A 14,312-nucleotide genomic window follows, 5' to 3' on the forward strand; every position below is an offset into this window, starting at 1 on the left:
GACTTTTTGGTCTGTATTTTTCAAAACTTAAGTAGTTTCCTTTTTTGAATAATGGCATAATTTTTGCAATTTTGAGGCAATTTGGAAAATATATTTTCTCAAATCATTTGCTAATAGCTAAAGCAATAAACGTTACAATGATTGGGGAGCAACATATCAACATTTCTTTGCTGATACCATTGTTACCAATACATTTTGGATTTGAAACGGGATAAAAACTTTGTTATCTCGTCACGATTTGTTTGCGAAAGGGCCATCGACTCAACTACTTTTCCCACTAAAAACCTTTGAGACGCTTGCGCTATCCTATCCGATAGCGTTCTACTTATTTTTGCAAAAAATTTATTCAATTCGTCTGGTTCTGGAGTGATGTGACTGACCATGATATGTGTTATAGTCCGGAAGACTTGAAAAAGATCCCGGGGAAATGGATTCATACCTATTTTATCATAATCTCCATTTGTTTCTGCTTGCGGATTTCTTGTGTTACATCATTCTTTGAATGCTGATATCAAAAATTTGGTAGGGAAGTTCACCCATAAATGAAAAAAAATTGTTCCTTTCAATGATCGCATTCTTTTTATTGTTTTTTATCCAGGTATTTTATTATGAAAATTGACATCACGGAAAGATGCAAACTTTTGAATTGTATCATTATTGATTTCAAAAATTCGATGAAAATTTTTCGGCGGTGGTATTATCAAGATCAATTTGGTTCAGCACAAAAAAAATCTATTTCACAAGACAGCTTTGAAATGTTTCGCTGCCAAATTGATACTCCCTGGCTAACTAGCCGGTTGGTATTGCTGGTGAACATCCTTTTAATTGCAAAATGATCACTCATAGTTGTAGTGATGGTTTCAGTTGCTATATATGCTTTCTCGCTAAAATGTGGTCGTTACAAGTGGCGGATGACGTCGTGACTCTATTCGGTTCGCTATTTTGCACTTGGAAGATAAATGTTTGAAGTAATTCGATATATTGTTCAGTTTCATAACCTTGCTTAAATATATCAACTTTCACATCACCAAGTATAATGCTGTCACCATCTACCTTGATCGAAAACAGCAACAAATTCCCCAAAAGCATCAACAAATTCTGTTAACCGGTAATTTGGTCGTCTGTAAATCAGTCAAAACGTTTTTTGTTTCAGTCAGTGCTAATCTTGATGATCAAACTTTCAACTCTGGTATTCGAAAGTTCAATTTTTATGTGTAGGTGACCGTTTCGTACATAGAAGGCAACTCCACCAGCACTTCGCGAGGCATTGCGGTTTTAGAAATGATAGGGCGATACCCTTCGAGGGTATTTGTTGCTAGGTTGTCAGGTTTCAGTAAGACCTATCACGTCCAGTTTTGTAACAAATTGTCTTCAAATATTTACCAATTCGTCAAAGTGAAACCCTAAAGACCTAATACTAACTCCTAATAAATTGCAATTCCCTGTTAGGTTGTTAGCCACGGTTTGGTACGCAGAAAAAATATATCGCTTTTTTACAAATTTTTCGTTACTTTTTGCAGTCAAACTTTTTTGTCTTAGTTTTTTTTTTTCGCTGGATTAACATGGTTAAATTTCTAAGAAAACAATTATGGAAGTTTGACCGCAAACGAAACTCGCTTCGACACATCAGCACCGCTTTCTTTTAAATATTCTCTCGCTTTTTATGAATGGAAGCATGGATGTCAAATTGCTTTGGCGTTTTCTGATGACAAACAATCCCGATTGCTGTTGCTGTATGAGGAGGTTGCTTTTTTAGGCACGGCTAGGTTTTTTTATGTCATCGACGCTTGAATACTGTTCACAACGACACTGCTAAAAGCACCTTCTGTGGTCATCTTGAAGGCATTCACATTGCAATTGAATGTAATGGTAATCAGACCAAGAGATTCTGCGTGCTTTTTTATGTCTTTTTGGACTCCGAAAGACGCTCCTTGACAAAGATTCTACGACAGTTGGAAGGATTATTAGTTTTAGCCAACCATGATTTGCGGCAAAATATCTCCCACTTTTGTCAAAAATTTAAGAAATTGACAATTATTGCTGTTGGATTTGGTGACTTGGCAAGGATGTGACACGCCTTGAACCTCCAACACTATGAAACTCGAAGGATGGGTAGAATAGTTGAGGACTCCCTTCAGAAAGTCACATACCTTGTGCGAGATTGGTGCAGTAACATCACTGACGACTGGCGTATTTTCGAAAATAAGACAATCTTTCGAAGATGATTTTCCACTTTCAGTGACTTGTGACTCTAATTCAGAAAACTTACTGTGGTAACTCGTTGATTACATTGTCTTTTGTAACAATTTTATCCAAGAAATGCGAAAGAATTTGCTTGATTTTGGCCTCTTTATTAGCCAAGATTTCTTTCTGAAAGACTAAAGTTTCCATTTTTGGTCGATTTCCAGTGCAGATTACGTATTAGCTCAATTCCGAAGCGAACGTGTTAAACTATCTGTTCTCTAGCAGCTCATTTCGTTCATTTCTGGGTAAAATAAGCCCGACAGAAAACGCAGGTTATGCTGGACAATTGAGGTTTACGGGTGACAGGAGATAAAAAGGTGGTTAAGATGAAGTTCACCAGCGACGGCATAACAACGAGATCACGTCATCTAAGAACGGTGCAGTCGTCCATTACAAGTACCATTAAAAAACATCCAATACATTTTCTCACGTCTACCAACCTTGGCCGCCGTCCGCAACAAGTCATTTCCATGGCCAGGGAAAGTGGGCTAACGAGTGATAGTGATCAATTTGCGAAATCAATTCGATCGAGATGAATTATGGCAACCCTTCTAAGTCGCTTTCAGCAAAAAAGCCTCATTTCAGTCTAACATTGCGATCTACCCACCAATCTTTGAATTCCGCGAGACACAGGAGCACCCAGTTTGATTCCACCTGCAGAGGCAGCAGGCGCTTGGACCTGAAAACATCATCCTAGAGACAATAATTCTCCTGGTATGCTTTTGAACGCTGGAAAAAGCTTGCATTGGATTACTCTAGGCTCAGTGACATCCGGATCTTACAACATGGCAGTCAAAGTCTCTGAACTTGCCCTTTTTTGGCAGTTTATACATTCCTCTAATTTTACCGATCTTTCAACTGCTTGTGTCTAATTACATTTGTTCTGAATAGAAACAGTTCAAAATGTACAATTCAGTTGAGCTGTTTTTGTTTTCTTCTTTTGCAACCAAACAAGTTTGTGCAGACCAAATCATTCTTTTAAATTGTTCGCTTGAAGCCATTGAAACATTGCGCAATCATTTTTTATCAAAAAAGATTTTGGATATGATTGATCAACTTATATTGGTTCAGACTCTCAGCTGGACCACCAACACTATGTAATTATGGATCGATCCTTGGGTTGATTTTTTTTATTTCATACAAGGATCTCATAAGGTTGAATTCTGTCCGTATTTGATTTCTTAGTACGATTTTAGTTTGAAACCAAAGAAGTCATACTTGTATGATTACCCAGAAATCACCTATCATCTAGTAAAAATAAATCACAGAAAGTTGTATGATGGGTGATCCGGATTTGTATTTACTGTCCCGAGCAACAGAGAAAATTAAAAGGTTATATGGACCCGGATGTTACAACAGAGAAGTATGGACCCCTACTCTGAAAGAACCCCTAGTTGAGAAACCTTCGGTTAGAAAACGTAAGAAACCGTCGGTATCGTCGTTTTTTCTAGCCAAAAACGACGAAAGCCCTTACGTTGGTATCGTCGTTTTTGTTCGTTATTAAACGTAAGAAAGAATCGGTTTTAGACGTAAGACAGATTCGGGATCGTCGTTTTTTCATCGCAAGCGAGATTCGGTATCGTCGTTTATTAAATGTAAGAAAGCATCGGTATCGTCGGTTTTTAAATGTAACACAGCACCGGTATCGTCGGTTTTCAAACGTAAAAAAGCATCGGTATCGTCGGTTTTTAAACTTAAGAAAGCATCGGTGTCGTTGGTTTTCAAACGTAAGGAAGCATCGGTAACGTCGTTTTCAAACGTTTCGAGCGCACTTTTGTCTGATCAGAGGACGTTTCGAGAGCTGAAATAGGTTATATACTATCGGAAAAAAACTACAGCTGAACTAACGAACAACTTTTTGAGATTTTCCAGCATGTTTTGGGTGTGTTCCCCTCCTCCTTCTCTCAACCGGGCTGAGGGCCGGCTAAGGCGGATTTACAAACAAACAGCTATAAAAGAATTGAGTCCGAGGAAACGGTAAAAATCTGCGCTCTAAGACTCTCCCCAATTAAAACGAAAAAATAATAAAACAAATTCTAACATAACATAGATAAAATAATGTCGAAAAATTCCGTAAGAAAGACTAAATTTTGTCCTAGGAGAGCTATAGCAACAATTCTTTTTCTCCTACACTCTACCTACACAGGGAATACTCCATACCGAGTTTGTTTCAATTTAGACAACTATTTGACCCAATCAAAAATAACTATAGTTAAAATTCGCTAATCGCGAAATTCGCAAATTTCCGTATGAAAAACTAATTTTTTTCCTAGACATGCTAAAGCAATATTTTTTTCTACTACACTCTACCTACACAGGGGATACTCCATACCAAGTTTGATTCAATTTAGACATCTTCTTGACCCTATCTAAAGTAACTATAGTTAAATTTCGCTAATCGCGAAATTCGCAAATTTCCGTATTAAAACTTACTTCTTTCCTAGACATGCTATAGCAAAAATTCTCTTTGTCCTACACTTTAACTACACAGGGTATACTCCATACCAAGTTTGGTTCAATTTGGACAACTTCTTGACCCAATCAAAATGATCTATTTTTAAAATTCGTTATTCGCGAAAATCGCAAATTTCCGTATGAAATACCAACTTTTTTCCTAGGCAAGCTAGTCATTTCATTTCGTTTTCAGTTAGTTTCAGCTACCAATTATACACAGACAAATCCTCCGGAATTCAAAAATTTGCAAGATTCTTGCAAGCTTCTTGCAAGATTTTGAATCCGTTCTAAATTTTTTCATTGAGTTAGGTTTTGGAATTTGTTTAATAAACAAAAATATGCTTCAAATATATTTCCTGAAACATTTTTACCGAGATTTATTTTTTTGCCCTAATTGATATCTTGCAAGATTATTGCAAGAATCTTGCAAGTTGTGAATCATTTGAATTCGCTCATCACTAGGGAAGATTAAGTTTTTTTTGTATAAGCAATATTATTCTTTTGTGTGTAAGAAAACAACATTGATTGCATTGATCGCAAATGTTATACTTTTTATTCATTTTCACCGCAAACCTTACATCTTTTACCAGTTTTTAGCGGTGACACCTTGACCCGGGAAACTCTTGTATATCAATTTTTGCTTGCCTACCGATTCTTGCAAAACCAAACATACCGAAGCTTTCTTACTTTCCAGACCGAACATACCGGCAATTTCTTTCGTTTGAAACCGATTATAACGAATCTGGCTGAACCGAACATAGCAAATGTTTCTTACATTCCGAACCTAACATACCGAATCTTGCAAAACCGAACATACCGAAGCTTTCTTACTTTCCAGACCGAACATACCGACAATTTCTTGCATTTGAAACCGAACATACCGAACAAACCGAACATGCCGACCATTTCTTACGTAGAAAACCAAACATACCGAATATTTCTTGCGTCGTTTTTGTTCGTTCTTCTCGACTAGGGACCCGGAAACGGCAAAGAATTTAATCTGACAGGAATGTTAGAGATACAGTCAAAAAACATCGCATTTTTACTGAGCCTTACAGAATGGCGGAGACTCCAAAATATGGCCAGATTGTCAGTACTACGAGTTTGACCAATGTCTTTAATCGACCAATATCTTTTATGTGCTTTAGAATCCGATGAGAGTAGACGTTGTTTGCAGATTGTCTTGGTCGATAACACTGGAAAAAAGAAATCAATAAGTTGAATTTTAAATTAAAATTGGAACTGAAAATATACAAAAATTAGATTGTATTTATATAAGCGAAAAAATACAGAGAAAACTTAGAGAAAATATTTTACTTGATTGGTATAAAAGATCCCAAATCTGCCGTTAAAAAAGCACCCCCACATCCTCAACGTGAGCACTTATTTGATTTGGTTCGATGTTTACGGGTTCATGTGGATCCATTGAACACGAGTGAACAGTTCACCTGCGACACGTCTTCCCTACACGTGAAGGTTCAGAAATTAGGTAAAACTCTCCCGTACGTTCAACCCATGTGTCGCAGCGACAACATAATGGAAGGTGCTTGGCAAATTGGGAAACATTTTCTTACGTATCAGTTCGTATTTTTTGGTGTGTTTGTGAGAGGATGGGGTGGTCTGGGCTGGGGATAGGGGGAGGGGGGCTGGGTTGGGCGTGGGGGGAGGGTGGACTGGGTTGGGGGCGGGAGGCAGAATTGAAGTACATTTTAAACAAGTTTGTAATTGATGGAACCAATACCTTCATCCAGTGTTCCGCATGTGACAATGAGCTCGAAGTTCAAATATGTTTTGATGACCCGTACCTTGGTCTACGACTAATCCAGCGCTGTAACATTAAATTTTTCATTCTGATTTTTTGCCTGACACTTGTTCTGTTCATGTCAGTTTTGGGAATTTATAGTCTGTTTTAAAAGATGACTCATTAGGGCATGATTTTGTTTATATGAATTTTATCTGAGCAGCAAAAAAGCGCGGCTAAATTTTATCGGGGCATTATTATAAGGTGGCTGAAATTTAGCGGAGCATGAACAAAAGCCGGCTGACTTTCATCTAGGCATGAACCGAAAGCGACGGATTTGCATCTGTGCAGCATAATTATAATTGCTCGCCCGTTTTATTTACTTAAGTGTTCTCTCAAGTGGCAATTAAAACGCGCTCTACTCTACTCTATACTCATGACTACAGTTTGCTACTCAAAACTGCGTTTACATGCGCTCTAGTAAAAAGCATCAACGGAAAATATCTAGTTAAGAATAATATAAAATGAATAAAATGTGGAAAAAGTGAAAAATATGAATTAAATTGAATTGAAAGTGAATTAAATGAATTGAATGAATGCTTTGAAGTGAATGAATACAGTTCACTTTGAGTTCACTTTGAATGAATGGAAGAGTTTCACTTTGAAGTGAATGAATTGATCACTCTAACAGTTCACTTTGAGTTCACTTTCACTTTAAAACTCTCCTCGCCATTAAACTCTCCTGTATTCTCTGTATTCTCCCCGGTGCACGTACGTGACCTTGTCATCAATGAGTCTTCAGTTGCAGTCGGGAAAAGTTGCTGCAGAGGCTTCACTGAAGTCTGAATAAGTGAAGAGGGTGACTCGTAAATCTCCATCTTCATCAGCAGAGGCCCTCAGAGTTACGAAAGGTTGCGAAAGGACCTGAAACAAAGGAAAGCGAGCCGGCCGATACTGAAAACAAACAAAATACATGACAGCTTCTAGGAAAGACAAAGACCGAACGAATGACATCAATTAAAGCGGATAGAAGCAATAAGAGTCAAATAACAATGTACAAAACTATTTAGGAACTATCAAATTCTCGGATCACTGAGAGGATTAGGGCTGCCATATGGCGATACCCTTCTCCATACTTATCGAAGTGGTATCTACAGTTATCATCGAAATCTTCCCTTCTGACTATTCTAGTACTTTTAAGTTGACTTCCTAATTGGTTCCTCAGGAACATATTGTTTTTAGACACCATTTCTGGGGGCAAGTCTTTCCTTCGCATGTTCCCTGCAAAAATGACTTTCGTGGGCCAAATTGCATCTCGAAACTCCATGAATTTCAAACAAATATATTGCACAGATTTGGTTTTTGCATCATTATCTCCGACAATCACAAATACCCCTTTGTATTGCCTTGCGTCTGTTACAAGGCTCATTAAATGTTGACATCGTCGACCTCCTTCTCCATCGTATTTTACACTATAAAAACACTTTTTTTGAGCCAGTTTAAGCAAGCAATATTCAGATATGCAGCAACAGAGTTTTCTCACCCGAATTCTTGCAAGAGCAGATCTTGCTCAAGATACTCCTTGGCGTCCCGAAGATTCGAGTCGCCAATGATCAAGTACTCATTCTGATAAAAAAATTTTAATTTTTAATGATTTTTTCTATATGATGGAGCAAAAAATCGACCCCCCCAACCTAGGTTTTTAAACTCTTACTTTCACCTTCTTCCATATTATACTTGCGACGTTTCAAAAAAAATAGTTGCGTGCAAATGAAACTGGAAAGTGCAAAGAAAGCAAAAAATAGTGACAATATTGAAATTTTTTAATTTTAAATCATTTTTTCTTTATGATGGAGCAAAAAATCGACCCCCCCAACCTAGGTTTTTGAACTCTTACTTTCACATTCTTTCAAATTAGACTGGTGATGTTTCAAAAAAATTAGTTGCGTGGAAGTGAAACTGGAAAGTTCGAAGGCAAAAAATAGTGAAAATATTGAAATTTTTTTAAATTCAAATGATTTTTTCTATGTGATGGAGCAAATCGACCCCCCCCCCCTAGGTTTTTAAACTCTTACTTTCACCTTCTTTCAAATTAGACTTGTGATGTATCCAAAAAATTAGTTGCGTGGAAGTGAAACTGGAAAGTTCAAAGAAGGCAAAAAATAGTGAAAATATTGAAATTTTTTAATTTTAAATCATTTTTTCTTTATGATGGAGCAAAAAATCGACCCCCCCAACCTAGGTTTTTGAACTCTTACTTTCACCTTCTTTCAAATTAGACTTGCGATGTTTCCAAAAAATTAGTTGCGTGGAAGTGAAACTGGAAAGTTCAAAGAAGGCAAAAAATAGTGAAAATATTGAAATTTTTTAAATTCAAATGATTTTTTCTATGTGATGGAGCAAAAAATCGACCCCCCCCAACCTAGGTTTTTGAACTCTTACTTTCACCTTCTTTCAAATTAGACTTGTGATGTTTCCAAAAAATTAGTTGCGTGGAAGTGGAACTGGAAAGTTCAAAGAAGGCAAAAAATAGTGAAAATATTGAAATTTTTTAATTTTAAATCATTTTTTCTTTATGATGGAGCAAAAAATCGACCCCCCCAACCTAGGTTTTTGAACTCTTACTTTCACCTTCTTTCAAATTAGACTTGTGATGTTTCCAAAAAATTAGTTGCGTGGAAGTGAAACTGGAAAGTTCAAAGAAGGCAAAAAATAGTGAAAATATTGAAATTTTTTAAATTCAAATGATTTTTTCTATGTGATGGAGCAAAAAATCGACCCCCCCAACCTAGGTTTTTAAACTCTTACCTTCACCTTCTTTCAAATTAGACTTGTGATGTATCCAAAAAATTAGTTGCGTGGAAGTGAAACTGGAAAGTTCAAAGAAGGCAAAAAAAAGTGAAAATATTGAAATTTTTTAATTTTAAATCATTTTTTCTTTATGATGGAGCAAAAAATCGACCCCCCAACCTAGGTTTTTAAACTCTTACTTTCACCTTCTTTCAAATTAGACTTGTGATGTATCCAAAAAATTAGTTGCGTGGAAGTGAAACTGGAAAGTTCAAAGAAGGCAAAAAATAGTGAAAATATTGAAATTTTTTAATTTTAAATCATTTTTTCTTTATGATGGAGCAAAAAATCGACCCCCCCAACCTAGGTTTTTGAACTCTTACTTTCACCTTCTTTCAAATTAGACTTGCGATGTTTCCAAAAAATTAGTTGCGTGGAAGTGAAACTGGAAAGTTCAAAGAAGGCAAAAAATAGTGAAAATATTGAAATTTTTTAAATTCAAATGATTTTTTCTATGTGATGGAGCAAAAAATCGACCCCCCAACCTAGGTTTTTGAACTCTTACTTTCACCTTCTTTCAAATTAGACTTGTGATGTTTCCAAAAAATTAGTTGCGTGGAAGTGAAACTGGAAAGTTCAAAGAAGGCAAAAAATAGTGAAAAAATTGAAATTTTTTAAATTCAAATGATTTTTTCTATGTGATGGAGCAAAAAATCGACCCCCCCAACCTAGGTTTTTAAACTCTTACTTTCACCTTCTTTCAAATTAGACTTGTGATGTATCCAAAAAATTAGTTGCGTGGAAGTGAAACTGGAAAGTTCAAAGAAGGCAAAAAATAGTGAAAATATTGAAATTTTTTAATTTTAAATCATTTTTTCTTTATGATGGAGCAAAAAATCGAACCCCCCAACCTAGGTTTTTGAACTCTTACTTTCACCTTCTTTCAAATTAGACTTGTGATGTTTCCAAAAAATTAGTTGCGTGGAAGTGAAACTGGAAAGTTCAAAGAAGGCAAAAAATAGTGAAAATATTGAAATTTTTTAAATTCAAATGATTTTTTCTATGTGATGGAGCAAAAAATCGACCCCCCCCAACCTAGGTTTTTAAACTCTTACCTTCACCTTCTTTCAAATTAGACTTGTGATGTATCCAAAAAATTAGTTGCGTGGAAGTGAAACTGGAAAGTTCAAAGAAGGCAAAAAAAAGTGAAAATATTGAAATTTTTTAATTTTAAATCATTTTTTCTTTATGATGGAGCAAAAAATTGACCCCCCCAACCTAGGTTTTTGAACTCTTACTTTCACATTCTTTCAAATTAGACTTGTGATGTTTCAAAAAAATTAGTTGCGTGGAAGTGAAACTGGAAAGTTCGAAGTCAAAAAATAGTGAAAATATTGAAATTTTTTAAATTCAAATGATTTTTTCTATGTGATGGAGCAAAAAATCGACCCCCCCAACCTAGGTTTTTAAACTCTTACTTTCACCTTCTTTCAAATTAGACTTGTGATGGATCCAAAAAATTAGTTGCGTGGAAGTGAAACTGGAAAGTTCAAAGAAGGCAAAAAATAGTGAAAATATTGAAATTTTTTAATTATAAATCATTTTTTCTTTATGATGGAGCAAAAAATCGACCCCCCAAACCTAGGTTTTTGAACTCTTACTTTCACCTTCTTTCAAATTAGACTTGACCCGATGAAAAAGGCCTATTTTTAAAATTTAATAATGTCAAGTTATTCGAAATAAACGCAAATTTCCGTATGAAAAACTAACTTTTTTCCTAGGCAAGCTATACCAAAAATTCTTTCTGTTTTAGACTCTAGGCATCCATGGTATACTCCATACCCAGTTTAGTTCACTTTGGACAACTCCTTGACCCGACGAAAAAGACCTATTTTTAAAATTATTTATTTGAAATAATCGCAAATTTCCGTACAAAAAACTAACTTTTTTCCTAGGCAAGCTATAGCAAAAACTCCTTTTGTTTTAGACTCTACATACACTGCGGATACTCCATGCCGAGTTTGATTCGATTTGAACAACTCCTTGATCCGACAAAATAGACCAATTTGTAAAATTCAATAATCTCAAGTTATTCGAAATAATTGCAACTTTCCGTATGAAAAACTAACTTTTTTCCTAGGCAAGCTATACCAAAAATTCTTTCTGTTTTAGACTCTAGACATCCATGGTATACTCCACACCCAGTTTAGTTCACTTTGGACAACTCCTTGACCCGACGAAAAAGACCTATTTTTAAAATTATTTATTCGAAATAATAGCAAATTTCCGTATGAAAATCTAACTTTTTTCCTAGGCAAGCTATAGCAAAAATTCTTTTTATTTTAGACTCTACATACACTGGGGATACTCTATGCCGAGTTTGATTCGATTTGAACAACTCCTTGATCCGACAAAAAATACCTTTTAAAATTATTTATTCGAAAAAATAGCAAATTTCCGTATGAAGAACTAACTTTTTTCCTAGGCAAGCTATACCAAAAATTCTTTCTGTTTTAGACTCTAGGCACCCATGGTATGCTCAATACCGAGTTTGGTCCACTTTGGACAACTTCTTGACCCGACGAAAAAGACCTATTTTTGAAATTATTTATTTGAAATAATCGCAAATTTCCGTATGAAAAGCTAACTTTTTTCCTAGGCAAGCTGTACAAAAAATTCTTTCTGTTTTAGACTCTAGGCACCCATGGTATACTCCATACCCAGTTTAGTTCACTTTGGACAACTCCTTGACCCGACGAAAAAGACCTATTTTTAAAATTATTTATTCGAAATAATAGCAAATTTCCGTATGATAAACTAACTTTTTTCCTAGGCAAGCTATAGCAAAAATTCTTTTTGTTTTAGACTCTACATACACTGGGGATACTCCATGCCGAGTTTGATTCGATTTGAACAACTCCTTGATCCGACAAAAATACCTTTTAAAATTATTTATTCGAAAAAATAGCAAATTTCCGTATGAAGAACTAACTTTTTTCCTAGGCAAGCTATACCAAAAATTCTTTCTGTTTTAGACTCTAGGCACCCATGGTATGCTCAATACCGAGTTTGGTCCACTTTGGACAACTTCTTGACCCGACGAAAAAGACCTATTTTTGAAATTATTTATTTGAAATAATCGCAAATTTCCGTATGAAAAGCTAACTTTTTTCCTAGGCAAGCTGTACAAAAAATTCTTTCTGTTTTAGACTCTAGGCACCCATGGTATACTCCATACCCAGTTTAGCTCACTTTGGACAACTCCTTGACCCGACGAAAAAGACCTATTTTTGAAATTATATATTTGAAATAATCGCAAATTTCCGTATGAAAAGCTAACTTTTTTCCTAGGCAAGCTGTACAAAAAATTCTTTCTGTTTTAGACTCTAGGCACCCATGGTATGCTGAATACCGAGTTTGGTCCACTTTGGACAACTTCTTGACCCGACGAAAAAGACCTATTTTTGAAATTATTTATTTGAAATAATCGCAAATTTCCGTATGAAAAGCTAACTTTTTTCCTAGGCAAGCTGTACAAAAAATTCTTTCTGTTTTAGACTCTAGGCACCCATGGTATACTCCATACCCAGTTTAGTTCACTTTGGACAACTCCTTGACCCGACGAAAAAGACCTATTTTTAAAATTATTTATTCGAAATAATAGCAAATTTCCGTATGAAAAACTAACTTTTTTCCTAGGCAAGCTATAGCAAAAATTCTTTTTGTTTTAGACTCTACATACACTGGGGATACTCCATGCCGAGTTTGATTCGATTTGAACAACTCCTTGATCCGACAAAAATACCTTTTAAAATTATTTATTCGAAAAAATAGCAAATTTCCGTATGAAGAACTAACTTTTTTCCTAGGCAAGCTATACCAAAAATTCTTTCTGTTTTAGACTCTAGGCACCCATGGTATGCTCAATACCGAGTTTGGTCCACTTTGGACAACTTCTTGACCCGACGAAAAAGACCTATTTTTGAAATTATTTATTTGAAATAATCGCAAATTTCCGTATGAAAAGCTAACTTTTTTCCTAGGCAAGCTGTACAAAAAATTCTTTCTGTTTTAGACTCTAGGCACCCATGGTATACTCCATACCCAGTTTAGCTCACTTTGGACAACTCCTTGACCCGACGAAAAAGACCTATTTTGAAATTATTTATTTGAAATAATCGCAAATTTCCGTATGAAAAGCTAACTTTTTTCCTAGGCAAGCTGTACAAAAAATTCTTTCTGTTTTAGACTCTAGGCACCCATGGTATACTCCATACCCAGCTTAGTTCACTTTGGACATTTTCTTGACCCGACGAAAAAGACCTATTTTTGAAATTATTTATTTGAAATAATCGCAAATTTCCGTATGAAAAGCTAACTTTTTTCCTAGGCAAGCTATACAAAAAATTCTTTCTGTTTTAGACTCTAGGCACCCATGGTATGCTCAATACCGAGTTTGGTCCACTTTCTTTGGACAATTCCTTGACCCGACGAAAAAGACCTATTTTTAAAATTATTTATTCGAAATAATCGCAAATTTCCGTACAAAAAACTAACTTTTTTTCCTAGGCAAGCTATAGCAAAAAATCCTTTTGTTTTAGACTCTACATACACTGCGGATACTCCATGCCGAGTTTGATTCGATTTGAACAACTCCTTGCTCCGACAAAATAGACCAATTTTTAAAATTCAAAAATCTCAAGTTATTCGAAATAATTGCAACTTTCCGTATGAAAAACTAACTTTTTTCCTAGGCAAGCTATACCAAAAATTCTTTCTGTTTTAGACTCTAGACATCCATGGTATACTCCATACCCAGTTTAGTTCACTTTGGACAACTCCTTGACCCGACGAAAAAGACCTATTTTTAAAATTATTTATTTGAAATAATCGCAAATTTCCGTACAAAAAACTAACTTTTTTCCTAGGCAAGCTATAGCAAAAACTCCTTTTGTTTTAGACTCTACATACACTGCGGATACTCCATGCCGAGTTTGATTCGATTTGAACAACTCCTTGATCCGACAAAATAGACCAATTTTTAAAATTCAATAATCTCAAGTTATTCGAAATAATTACAACT

The sequence above is a fragment of the Convolutriloba macropyga genome, chromosome 10 (assembly GCF_964194025.1).
Source record: "Convolutriloba macropyga chromosome 10, txConMacr16.3, whole genome shotgun sequence".
In the NCBI taxonomy this organism is placed as follows: domain Eukaryota; kingdom Metazoa; phylum Xenacoelomorpha; order Acoela; family Convolutidae; genus Convolutriloba; species Convolutriloba macropyga.